A 14,082-nucleotide genomic window follows, 5' to 3' on the forward strand; every position below is an offset into this window, starting at 1 on the left:
ACTGAGAAGAACAATCGAAGAATGTGGAGAATTCATTGGTAAAACAAACTTAGGATTTATCTATTTTGAAAAAAACTTTACCGCTGTGAACAGGAACATATTGTACTATTTTTTTTGTAGGGGACACTTCGTAAGATCTATAAGACGTCTGCACAACGAAACAAAGTTTATTTAAACATACATGGAAAATTACAGGTCCAGTTTCAATAACGTTACTGTGAGATTTAGCGGAAGCAGATATCACAAATAAAAGAGCCAGTCGGGGCTCTGTGTTCCATCAACAGGTACTAGACCAAATTACGAGGGACTCGGATTGTGCCCGATTCGTACCGCTAGTTTCCAAATAATAAAAAATGTTTTGGCGCTATTTTATGATCTTGTTGATCACTTTCGCACCCTCGACTAGTCATGCTCTATGGGCCAGTAATACAACTGCTAACGACGTTGATTGAAATGAAGAATTGAGAGGTGTCTAGTACATTTGAAAATAAACTTTAACGACCAAAACTATGATTATACGCCATAAATAAGTCAACAATACCCAAATAAATTCCTTTAAATATACCAATCAAACCTAAATATCACAAAAAAGTGCAAGACGATTTCCCAGATTAAATATCACATTGAAGGTGTGCAGTTCTACGGTTTGTTGGTCCCTTAACTCAGCGAAAGTCTAAGCTTTGTTATGTTTCTAATTTAGCCAGGACCGACGGACCGCCGTGTCATCCTCCACCAGAAGCTTCATTGGTCATGGTTTGTAGGAGATTGAAATTTGAGCACCGCCCTCCCCACTACTTCTCACCCGGGTAGCTCCCCAGTTACCACCACCCAGTAGAGAGCACCCTGGTCCAGTTCTCCCCCCACAGAAAAATCCCTGGCACTACCGGGGACAGAATCCGGGGTCGTCCACAAGGCAGCCACACACACTGACCACTGAGCTACAGAGACAGGCGTTGCAGACTGTAGCATTTCGTTTATGAGTTTGGATTCTGTTTTCAACCACACTACTGGCCATTAAAATTGCTACACCACGAAGAAATGCAGATGATAAACGGGACAGATATATTATACAAGAACTGACATGTGATTACATTTCCACGTAATTTGGGTGTATAGATCTTGAGAAATCAGTACCCAGAACAACCATCTCTGGCCGTAATAATGGTCTTGATACGCCTGGGCATTGAGTCAAACAGAGCTTGGATGGCGTGTACGGGTACAGCTGCCCATGCAGCTTCAACACGATACCACAGTTCAATAAGAGTAGTGACTGGCGTATTGTGACGAGCCAGTTGCACGGCCACCATTGACCACACGTTTTCAATTGGTGAGAGATCTGGAGAATGTGCTGGCCAGGACAGCAGTCGAACATTTTCTGTATCCAGAAAGGCCTGTACAGGACCTGCAACATGCAGTCGTGCATTAGCCTGCTGAAATTTAGGGTTTCGCAGGGATCGAATGAAGGGTAGAGCCACGGGTGGTAACACATCTGAAGTGTAACATCCACTGTTCAAAGTGCCGTCATTGCGAACAAGAGGTGCCGAGACGTGTAACCAATGGCACCCTACGCCGGGTGTTACTCCAATATGGCGATGACGAATAGACGCTACCAATGTGCGTTCCCCGCGATGTCGCCAAACATGGATGCGACCATCATGATGCTGTAAACAGAACCTGGATTCATCCGAAAAAAAGACGTTTTGCCATTCGTGCACCCAGGTTCGTCCTTGAGTACACCATGGGAGGCGCTGCTGTCTGTTATGCAGCGTCAAGGGTAACCGCAGCCATGGTCTCCGAGCTGACAGTCCATGCTGCTGCAAACGTTGTCGAACTCTTCCTGCAGATGGTTATTGTCTTGCAAACGTCCCCATCTGTTGACTCAGGGTGGAGACGTGGCTGCACGATCCGTTACAGCCACGCGGATAAGATGCTTGTCATCTCGACTGCTAGTGATACGAGGCCGTTGGGATCCAGCACGGAGTTCCGTATTACTCTCCTAAACCCACCGATTCCATATGCTGCTATCAGTCATTGGATCTCGACCAACGCGAGCATCAATGTCGCGACACGATAAACTACAATCGCGATAGGCTACAATCCGACATTTATCAAAGTCGGTAGCGTGATGGTACGCATTTGTCCTCCTTACACGAGGCATCACAACAACGTTTCACCAGGCAACGCCGGTCAACTGCTGTTTGTGTTTGAGAAATAGGTTGGAAACTTTCCTCGTGTCAGCACGTTGTAGGTGTCGCCACCGGTGCCAACCTTGTGTGAATGCTCTGAAAAGCTAATGTTTGCATATCACGACATCTTCTTCCTGTCGGTTAAATTTCGCGTCTGTACCACGTCATCTTCGTGGTGTAGCAATTTTAATGGCCAGTAGTGTATTTTTCGAACTTCAATGTCTCTTGATATATTATTAACGCCTTGGGCGCGAAAATAAATAATTCGTCAATTAAGTGGATTAAAATTACCACAAACATTTTCTTACGTCATATGTCACCCTAAGAGACGGTGGGAAATATCGCTGCTTCTGGCGCTAATGTTGCTCTCGGACGCAGCAGTTATTGTCGTGGCTGTGTGTTTTACCACATCTGCATCTATAGTCTGCCAAGCATAACGTGGCATTTCCCATTGCTCCACGTATTTGGATTTCTGCTCGTTCTTTTCGTGTTTGATCATTTCGAGTATTTCATTTTTCGTGTAGGTGTGGTGCAGTTCCTTGTCGTGGACGCGATTTCCCCTTCAATGCCCGTTTACAATATCAATCGTCGTGCTTCTACTGTATTCGTGTAGTCGCCAGTATTTTTAAGTAATCACACATTAGTCGTTTGATGTGGGCATGTGTGAAGTTTAGTGCAGTTTTCCTCGCATAATGACTGATGTCGTCTGGCTACTTTTACCTAATTGCACAGCTGAAGTGCACCAACTTTGTGCACGGCTCTTCCGTTGCATGATGCTGTTGGCAGTAGGTTAGGTTAGGTTAGCCTATCAGTTGATGGTATACGGTAGCCAATGGTCATCAGCGCACAAGCTCAGACTACGAAAGGTGGGGAACCAAACAACCCGACGTTGGCCCGGAGCGATTTAGGGAAATGATGGGAAATCCAAATCTGGATGGCCCGATGGAAATTTGAGCCGTCGTCCTGCCGACTGCAAGTCAAGTGTGCTCGCTCTCGTTAGTTCGTCGTATAACGGTTTTCACTGGCTCTATTATTATTTGCTATGTTTTATTATTACTCGCGTAACAACTAATATATGAAATAAAAATGTTGCTATGAAAAGAGCCCCGAAATACCTTTTAGTGATGCTGTGCTGTGACTTTCTTTGGACCATTAATTTTCAACAAAACAAAATATATTATGTTCTTATTCTTCTGGATCTGGCTTTCTATTAAAGGAACATTTTTTCGTTACTGTAACTCACTATACAAGTTCAACATATCTTCCTTACTTTATAGTTATTGAAAAGGTTAATGAAAATTACTTTGTTATCAATACTGATGTTACAGTACGCAATGATTGTTCAACATCAAAATTTTGCAGTGGATTTTTGTTAACAGTAAAACACCTATAAGTACCACGACTAACACGAGAACATGATACTATTATCGGAGAAAAAAGATGTTTTTACTATAAGGTTTGCCAGACCAGAACTACGCACAGCAAGATTTCTTTTATGTTACGAAGGTAAATTATCTTTTTGCACTGTTAGTAATATATTATCAGCAGCCCGCGTCAACCTGTGAAACACATCATAAAATCTGCTGCTCTGCTCTGCAATTCCGAAAGCTGAAAGAAATAATTTTACTTCACTATTACCTGCCCGCTTCTTTCCGGTATGATAGATTTCATTTAATGCAGTTTGAATGTGCCGCGGCAGCGGCTCGTTCGTTCGTAGCGCAGCTCTGCACCACGAATAATATTTAAATAACTGAAAATGTCTTAAAGGGATGGGATAAAATACCAGGCAAGCTTATTACAAATCATAATGCAAGGTTTCACTAAGTAACTCTATTCAAAACATTTAATCAAATCAATTAATTACACACCTTTCCAAGGCTATGTCTAATGGCGTCCCTCTCACAATCTCGACAAAAGAATGCTACGCTAGAGTACACTATAACGTCACAGGCTATCCTACTCACGCATCTCCAAGAAGACGACAGAGAAATTAATGTTCGTTTTTTACTATTTATACTAGTCACCTATTCTCATCTTTGTTTGATATTTAATAAGTATCGTCTGTGGCGGTTTCGGTACTCGCCGACACAGATATTATCTAAATAAAAAAAAAAAAAACCAGTACATAATTCTGTGCAAGAACAAAACATGGCACACAATGTTTTCTTTTTATTACATAATATGTCTTTTGCTAAGAGACGTTACAATGCCCCCTGGCAGCTATTGACTAACGTTAAGAATGTTCGGCAACATGCTGCCACTAACGTCCGTTTTGTCATTGTTTGTCACCTTATTTGGAATATTCACTATTCACTTGTTTGCTCTTTTGCACTATAGTTTTAATTACACTCTTTATGGTTTTCTCACACTTTGCGAGGTGACCGTAAACCTAGTCCCAGGGTCATTACAGTTTTCTGGCTCCCCCATTCGGGCTACGTTCGGTCAGAAAACCTGGGAAAACTGGAAAACTGCGCCGGAGCCATGGTCATCTCGCCTGGTTTGTCGTAAAACGCAGTCTGATTGTACATCAAAAAAGGTTGGAATTTATCAAATGTTCACAGATAACAAAGGTTATTTATGACAAAATGTTAAACTTGTAGTCCCCTTGTTGAAAATGTACCTTCTACACTCTTTCGCATCCGTGGTAATATTTGTGTTCCGTGTCACACTGAAAGTCAATCATTAAATAGTTTTACAGTAGTGTAATGGATTGTCTCTACACCTACTCACGACAAATGTTCTACCATGGTATGGCATTCGTGTCAGTTTGCTTCACTAATATGACGAAAACATATAACATATATCATCGAACAAATGAATATTTTGAGTTTATACACAGTAAACTAAAGAAAAAATATTTGTCACGTAATTTCGTGTCCAATAAATCATTTTCATATTAGTACATTAACAGCGTAGTTGGTAATGTTCGGTTGAATGTCGACAATGTCGTACAGAGCGGGCAGCGCGAAGCAATTGTTGCGTAGCGTCGTCTGGAACGCGATGTGCCAACGACCGCTGGGGTCGACCACCTGCTCGCCGTAACAGCGACGGAGTGTTGGGGTGGCGCCCGCGCAGTCGCGAACCGCGCCGAACCATTCACCAATGTCGGCGTGTTGCAGTTGTTTCCTGCGACCGGCTGGCTGGCGGCACAGCACCCGTCTCTGCTTCTCCGCATGGCTCCCCGTCACAACACATGAAACAAATATCCCACAACGGTGTACTGTCTTTAAGGATACAGATTATTAGCTGTGGAAGAAAATGCAACTTGGTTAAAAGCGTTTATTGTTCAGTAAGCCGCCGTTTCGCTGGTATAAACAGGATGTTTTGGCGTGATAACGGGTTTCTTGTGGCTTCACAAGTGAATCGCATTGTGACACTGGTATTTAGGGTTCGTCACAGGCACGTTGTACTACACACTTTCAATTGTTCTCACGGTCGATACGCTGCCAGAGCGTCTCTCAACACGCGAAAATGTTTCGGTTCACACACAGTAAATGTTTCCGTCGAGAGATGTTTGTTTGAATCGACTCCGAACGGATCACTAACTACCGTTCTTACACACAGTAAATGTATTGTTCGTTGAGCACTGCACTATGACAAGTCACCCAACACTTGACTTATTCCGACGCATATATTGGTGCAGATACAACAGTCATTTTCTGTCCCTGCTACACACAATATTCCGTCCTTTCCTAGATTGTTTATGAACACAGTTTATTTTTAATGCATATCAACTGTTCTTAGCATAATCACTCATTTACATTGAGTCCATTGTGTTTACCATGTCATTACACACTTTTAGTATTGTTACTAGGCATATATGGCTTTTTTTGTAATTACACTCCTGGAAATGGAAAAAAGAACACATTGACACCGGTGTGTCAGACCCACCATACTTGCTCCGGACACTGCGAGAGGGCCGGCCGGAGTGGCCGAGCGGTTAAAGGCGCTACAGTCTGGAACCGCACGACCGCTACGGTCGCAGGTTCGAATCCTGCCTCGCGCATGGATGTGTGTGATGTCCTTAGGTTAGTTAGGTTTAAGTAGTTCTAAGTTCTAGGGGACGTATGACCACAGCAGTTGAGTCCCATAGTGCTCAGAGCCATTTGAACCATTTGACACTGCGAGAGGGCTGTACAAGCAATGATCACACGCACGGCACAGCGGACACACCAGGAACCGCGGTGTTGGCCGTCGAATGGCGCTAGCTGCGCAGCATTTGTGCACCGCCGCCGTCAGTGTCAGCCAGTTTGCCGTGGCATACGGAGCTCCATCGCAGTCTTTAACACTGGTAGCATGCCGCGACAGCGTGGACGTGAACCGTATGTGCAGTTGATGGACTTTGAGCGAGGGCGTATAGTGGGTATGCGGGAGGCCGGGTGGACGTACCGCCGAATTGCTCAACACGTGGGGCGTGAGGTCTCCACAGTACATCGATGTTGTCGCCAGTGGTCGGCGGAAGGTGCACGTGCCCGTCGACCTGGGACCGGACCGCAGCGACGCACGGATGCACGCCAAGACCGTAGGATCCTACGCAGTGCCGTAGGGGACCGCACCGCCACTTCCCAGCAAATTAGGGACACTGTTGCTCCTGGGGTATCGGCGAGGACCATTCGCAACCGTCTCCATGAAGCTGGGCTACGGTCCCGCACACCGTTAGGCCGTCTTCCGCTCACGCCCCAACATCGTGCAGCCCGCCTCCAGTGGTGTCGCGACAGGCGTGAATGGAGGGACGAATGGAGACGTGTCGTCTTCAGCGATGAGAGTCGCTTCTGCCTTGGTGCCAATGATGGTCGTATGCGTGTTTGGCGCCGTGCAGGTGAGCGCCACAATCAGGACTGCATACGACCGAGGCACACAGGGCCAACACCCGGCATCATGGTGTGGGGAGCGATCTCCTCCACTGGCCGTACACCACTGGTGATCGTCGAGGGGACACTGAATAGTGCACGGTACATCCAAACCGTCATCGAACCCATCGTTCTACCATTCCTAGACCGGCAAGGGAACTTGCTGTTCCAACAGGACAATGCACGTCCGCATGTATCCCGTGCCACCCAGCGTGCTCTAGAAGGTGTAAGTCAACTACCCTGGCCAGCAAGATCTCCGGATCTGTCCCCCATTGAGCATGTTTGGGACTGGATGAAGCGTCGTCTCACGCGGTCTGCACGTCCAGCACGAACGCTGGTCCAACTGAGGCGCCAGGTGGAAATGGCATGGCAAGCCGTTCCACAGGACTACATCCAGCATCTCTACGATCGTCTCCATGGGAGATTAGCAGCCTGCATTGCTGCGAAAGGTGGATATACACTGTACTAGTGCCGACATTGTGCATGCTCTGTTGCCTGTGTCTATGTGCCTGTGGTTCTGTCAGTGTGATCATGTGATGTATCTGACCCCAGGAATGTGTCAATAAAGTTTCCCCTTCCTGGGACAATGAATTCACGGTGTTCTTATTTCAATTTCCAGGAGTGTATTTAAAGGTGTGTGATTTTTGGTATATAGTTTTCTTTCCCTTTTTCGGTGTAGCTTGCCAGGTTATCACCCATCTAGCAAACAGATTTTACCATGTGCATGACAGCTGGACTTGGGCATATTGCTCAATAAATACTTCGTTTAGTACTAGTATTTTTTTTTAATGATCTGTCCTACAGGATTACAGTGTAGTTCCCGCGTTGATTGACTTGATTCGCGTACCGCCTAATTAATATTCAAGGACGTGTACCAAGTACACGGGCTTCAATTGAAGCATCAATACATACAAAGCGTAGGTTACACGGAACGGGTTTGTCTTTGATTGAATTCTGCTCCAGTGGCGTTCTCAGATCACTATTGGCAGTAACGTTACATCACATAACTGTTTCGTACTACAAAGTTTTTTTTTTTTTTTTTTTTTTTTTTTTTTGTCCAGTAGAGACTCTCTCTCAGGGTTCCTTAATTCTAACACAATTACACCTGTTACGTTACTATATGAAATCTCATCATTAATTGTACTTACTTACCACAAATGAAAAATGATTCAAGAAATTATTCATTACTTTGTCAACAAAAAGATTGTTCATTGCTTGATGAGCATATAGTATTTTAATGACACTAATTGTCTGTAAACAAAGTCTTCAATTTGCATGCTATTGCTCAGTTTACTGGTTCTACTTTCATGCTATGCTTACCTATTAAATGTCTTGCTTTCTCAAAATTTTAAATACACACAAATTCTTTCTTAAAGCTAACGTACTTATACTCTAAAACACAACTGAAATATTCTTACTGCCACTATTTACATCTGATAGGTCATTGAATAAATAATTTTACTATTCCACTCTAACATCTTCCGAATCTCTTTAGCCACTACTTCCCTCCTCGACAAAGGGATGGAGTAAGATGTGCGACAGTACGTTTTGTGGGGCATGACCTCTATGTGATAGTGGTACCCCTTGATTATTCCTGGTCGGTCGGTAAATACCATGGTATATTCCGATAGCAGCTGCGTTAACTGTTGCTTTTGTATGTTGCTTAAACTTTCAGATTCCTGTACTTTCGTTTGAAATGCATCAACATTTGTTTCAAAATTTCTATCTTCCATACTCGGATAATAGAGATCCGTCACATGTGAATAATCATCTAGGTGTAGTACCCAGGTGTTCCTACATTTGATATTAATTCGGTTGCAACCTAGCACAAGTACCTCCTTCGATTTCATCATAGACAACTCAATCATCCTACCTTTATTAACTATGCTTAGTTTTCCCGAGGAGAGGTCGATCACTGCGTCCCTCTCACGGAGAAAATCTACTCCCCAGAATGCAGGCCACCTTTAACCCTTTAACAATGAGGAACGAGCTCACTATGGCTTCGCCCTCCTTACAAATCTCCACCTGCACCTGTTACTTAACTAATTGGCTCTGTGCACTTATAGCTCCAGACACCTTGCAATTATTACCCGGGAAAGTCAGTATGCTACGTCCCTCCCCCAGCGCTTTAAACAATTCTGTACTCATCACACTCACTGAGGCACCTGTGTCGATGATTATATTCACTGCAACATCATTGATTTTCGCTTCTATTATGGCTTGCACATTTTCGTTGCTATCTTTCTTACATTCATGCGGTTCAGTGAGTAGATCTTTATCCATACTGATACCGTCGTTGTACCGCAGTATATGTATTCTAGGCATATTATTGTCATTCGTGTTGCTCTCACTCCACCCCTCGGTGGAGACGTTACACGGTATTGGCGCTAATGGGTTAACAACTTTTTTCTTTTGAGTCATCAGTCTTCTAACTGGTTTGAAGCACCCCGGCACGAATTCCTCTCCTGTGCCAACCTCTTCATCTCAATGTAACACTCACAACCTGCGTCCTGAATTATTTGCTGGATGTATTTCAATCTCTGTCTTCCTATACACTTCTTACCCTCTACAGCTTCCTCTGGTACCATGGATCTTATACCCCGATGACTTAACAGATGTCCTATCACCATCTTTCTTCTTCTTCTTCTTCTTCTTCTTGCCAGTGTTTGCCACATATTCCTCTCCTCACCGATCCTGCGGAGAACCTCCTCATTCCTTACGTTATCGGTCCACCTCATTTTTCGACATTCTTCTGTAGCACAACATCTCTGTTCCCGTTTTCCCACAGTCCGTGTTTCACTTCCATAAAATGTTGTGCTCCAAGCGTTTATTCTCAGAAATTTCTTCCTCAAATTAAGCCCTGTGTTTGATACTAACAGTAGTCTCTTTGCCGGGAATACGGTTTTTGCTAGTACTAGTCCGCTTTTTATATCCTCCTTGCGGTGCCCATCATAAATTATTTTGCTACGTAGGTAACAGAATTCCTCAGCTTCTACTTGACGATCCCTAATTCTGCTAGGTTTCTCGCTGTTCTCATTTCTGTTACTTCTCATTATTTTCGTCTTTCTTCGATTTACTCTCAATCTATATTCTGTACTTATTAGACTGTTCTTTCCATTCAACAGACCATGTAATTCATCATCACTGTCAATCAGGATAGCAACGTCATCAGCGAATCTCAATTTATATCCTTGCACCTTGTATTTTAATCTCACTATTGAAACTTTCTTTAATTTCTGTCATTGGTTCTTCGTTGTGTAGATTGAACAGTAGGGGTGAAAGACTACGTCCTTGTCTTACATCCTTTTTAATCCACTCTCCGTCTTCCACTCTTATTGTTCTTACACATACTGTGTATTACCCGTCTTTCCCTATAAGTTGCCCCCATTTTTCTTGAACGTTTTGTGCCTTTTTACATCGTCAAACGCTTTTTCCAGGTCGACAAATACTACGAACGTGTCTTTATTTTTCTTCAATCTTGCTTCCATTATCAACGGCAACATCAGAATGGCTTTCTGGAGCCTTTGCCTTTTCTAAAGCCAAACTGATCGTCAACTAACAGATCTTCAATTTTCCAGTGCATTCGTCTGTATGTAGTTCTTGTCAGTAAATTGGATGCGTGAACTGCTAAGCTCATCGTGTGATAATTCTCGCAGCTGTCGACTATCTTCAGAATCTTGCGGATAATGTTTTTCCGAAAGCCTGATATATCGCCGGTCTCTCACATTTTACACACCAACGTGAGTAGTAGTTTTGTTGCCGCTTCCACCTATGGTTTTAGAAATTCCGATGGAAAGTTATCTACCCCTATTGTCTTATTTTATTTGAAGTAGTACAAAGCTTATTCAAACTCTGATTCTAATAGTGAATCCCCTGTCTCTTCCCTGTATACTCCTGTTTCGTCTATCACGTCATCGGACAAGTTCTCTCCCCCTCATAGTGGCCCTCATTGTATTCTATCCACCTATTCGCTCTCTTCTCTGGAATTAACAGTGGAATTACCATTACATTCCTAATGTTGTCGCCCTAGCTTTTAATTTCACGGAAGCTTATTTTGACTTTTCTATATGCTGTCAGTCTTTCCGAAAGTGATTTATTTTCCGATTTTTCACATTTTTCAAGGAGTCGTTTCGCCTTGCTTCCCTGCACTTGCTATTTCATTCCTAAGCAACTTGTATTTCTGTATTCCTTAATTTCCCCGTACATTTTTGCACAGTACCACCCTAACGGTATACTGAACGAAGTTAATACTTTTAAAAATCTGCAGTCTTCTTCAAAATATTGCTCATACTGTCAAGACTCAATATTATCCCGCTATTCTCCGTGCTGGGCAGTAAATTGAGCGTGTGAGGGCCCTTAGGTGTTCACATACTTTCATTATTTATTGCACAATAATGTTGTGTCAATACAGTGCGCGGAAATGTGAGGACAGGAACGGCACAATATTACCGCGCAATGTTTATGCCCGGGGCGTGTCAGAAATATGACCTCGTAGCGAACATGTCGGTGGTCGATGATGTAGAATTCGCATGTATTTCGATTGCTGTCGCAACGTGCTACAAAAAGAAAAGCAGGAGGAGATTGTGATGGGCAAAAATGTGTCGTGGCAGGCGTTTCTTATATGGCTATACTAACGTGGTAGAATTTCGGAATTTGAGGATAGAGGAGAAATCTTTCGACGAATTTGTGAACTTCGTTACATCTTACGTGCACAGAAAAAGATACTGTTGATATATTCACCGGGTTTCATTTTCCACGATGCTAGAAGTGATCTATAAACCCGACAAAGAGTAAATTTTATTATAGATCAGTAGGTAGTCCTGTTATATATTTCTGCTATAAATAATTCAAGCTTCTGAAACAAACAAATGAGCAGTTGCAGTGCTATTTCCCTGCACTTAAGCACTTTTGTCGAATGTTTCTAAAGCTGATTACTGAATACGTATTAAATATGTAATCAAACTACTACTCTGAATGCAGTTCAGCGGATGATTCCTTTCGTATGAATTCATATTAATATGGCGTCGCTGTACAGCATCAGTCGTTCGTATGTCCGCAGACCACAAAGCCTCAGCAGGAAGGGCTGTGTATTGCGTAGTATCACCCTTACCGGTTCAACATAATGCGCAATATTATTAACAAGTATCAATATTTTTAAAACTCCACTGTCTTCTTCAATCTACTATTGCTCAAATCATCAATACGAGTACGTGAGGGCACCTTTAGACCTAAATGTGGGTGTTGGTAACACCTGCCGCGAGCGATGATAAGAGGGGGAGCAGCCGAGTTGTACAGATACAACCAATACCGTAACGCTATGTTTTCGCTTCCGTAGTGAGAGACGTTTCAGCATTACTGTGGTATGTTTAAGATGCCACAGTGTGATAAACTGGATTTTCTGAGAAATCAGATGATTTTCAAGGGCAGATATCTATAATCTCAAATTTTTTGCACTATATTTTCAATAAAAACAAATGAAACAAAATGTTTGATTAATGCTTGTAAGCCGTTGCCACGTAATTCATGGAACGTATAATAATATCATAACCATTGTACCTGTTTCTGTGCACATGTTCCAATAAGTAGCTACTGAACATATTAGTGCACTGTAAAGGCGTTAAAGTGAAGTTGTGTCACTATGCGCATAAACTGAAATGTTATCCGCTACGTACGAAGATTCACAACTAAGACCTCTTGGCTTTCACATTCCATCAAAGTTTCTCGTATAAAAGATATTGGCCAGCCTGGTCGCAGTGCTACGAAGAGCTAGTTTACACTCTTACGTTATTTTTTACAGTGATTCCCATTTGTTATCCTTTAAGATACATACACGCAAGTGGAAGCATTCTTAAAGCGTGTAGCTTTCCTGGCAGTAAAACTCGAACCTTCTGTGCTGCACGTCAATACCCACCGTTTGTCAGCGATATTTACCAATCATTCTTAAAAACCCCGGAACACCAAGAGCAGTAGAGGGAGAACATTTGCGGGGAAACTTTTAGAACGTCACGGGTAAATTTACTGGATACGTTAATGCAGTAGGTGATTTCAGCTTAAACTCTAGGCCACTGAAATGATTAGGGTGGACAGTAGCGACAAGGGATTGATGAAATAGCTCTAAACGTCTTATCCAGTAATTACTATAATCGGAGAACCGACTCGACCGGTTAACGTCTTAGATCTCCAGGCTATGAACAGGCCCGAAATATTTGACTAAGTAAATGTTAAACGGGAAATTAGTAATCATAAGACCGTTATAGCATCACTGAATACAGTATTAAATAGGAATGTACAGAAAGGCAGGAAAATAATTCTGTTTAGCAAGCGAGGCAAGAAACAATACTCAGACCATCAACATGAAATATTCACCCTTCAGACTGAAAATGGTAAGTGCACACGGTCAGTATTCAAGAGAATTATAAAATAAGCAATCGTGTTACAAAGCACATAAAGCTCCCTCACGCGTTTAAACCTAGTCGAAGCCTCAAACAAAATTAGCGTAAAGAGAGCCTTACGTGAAGTGTTCAACACATTCGAAAGTAATATTCTATCTAATAATCCGACAGAACATCCTAGGAAGTAACGAATCAAACCCATCTTTCCAAAACATACTGTAACCATAATGGCATCGAAATTGAGGATGCTGGAGAAAAGACCGAAATACTGAGTTCCTATCTCAAAAACTGTTTCAGAGAGGACGATCGTACTAGGATTTATAATTTTTTATAATGACGCTGATCACAAACAGCCGTTGATAATTAACAGTGAGTTTCCGGATGTCCTGCCGAGTTGTTGGTTCCATTTCAAGCACAAGAGCATCAAAGTTGGGTTGGGTTGTTTGGGGGAAGGATGAGGAAGGATGGGGAAGGAAGTCGGCCGTACCCTTTCAAAGGAACCATCCCAGCATTTGCCTGGAGCGATTTAGGGAAATCACGGAAAACTTAAATCAGGATGGCCGGACGCGGGATTAACCGCCGTCCTCCCGAATGCGAGTCCAGTGTAGCATCAACGTGCGTAATGGGTGTTGGGAATCTAACTCTGCTGTAAGT

The sequence above is a fragment of the Schistocerca americana genome, chromosome 2 (assembly GCF_021461395.2).
Source record: "Schistocerca americana isolate TAMUIC-IGC-003095 chromosome 2, iqSchAmer2.1, whole genome shotgun sequence".
Taxonomy (NCBI): Eukaryota; Metazoa; Arthropoda; class Insecta; order Orthoptera; family Acrididae; genus Schistocerca; species Schistocerca americana.